This window comes from Fulmarus glacialis, unplaced genomic scaffold (genome assembly GCF_000690835.1).
Source record: "Fulmarus glacialis isolate BGI_N327 unplaced genomic scaffold, ASM69083v1 scaffold29417, whole genome shotgun sequence".
NCBI lineage: Eukaryota > Metazoa > Chordata > Aves > Procellariiformes > Procellariidae > Fulmarus > Fulmarus glacialis.
In genome coordinates this window covers 1,734-1,957 of record NW_009224256.1, presented here as the reverse complement: position 1 = coordinate 1,957, position 224 = coordinate 1,734, and the positions used below count along the sequence as shown (strand labels likewise).

Genomic DNA, 224 nt, shown 5'->3' with positions numbered 1-224 from the left:
AGTTCAGGGCGGCAGCGCGTGGAAGCGGCTCGGTCTCCGTTCACCCCCCTGCGTTTTAACTCTGAAGCAGACTGATGATACAGACTGACACAGGCCGCCTGCCCGCCCAGCTGCGCTTGCAAGGATCTGATCTCCCAGCCGTGAGGGTGCTGCGGTTCCCTGCCGGCAGCCTGTCTCTAACTGCCTTATCCCCAGGAACGCACCAACGTGGCCAACTTCCCGGG

General features: G+C 62.9%; 1 protein-coding gene across 1 annotated transcript in view; it reads left to right on the top strand.

The window, feature by feature from the left end:
* The window catches only part of PRPF19 (pre-mRNA processing factor 19), a gene marked incomplete at its 5' end in the record, with an annotated part of 3,281 nt that overhangs the window by 2,323 nt on the left and 734 nt on the right, over positions 1-224 (top strand). The gene's annotated exons all lie outside the window — the stretch shown is intronic.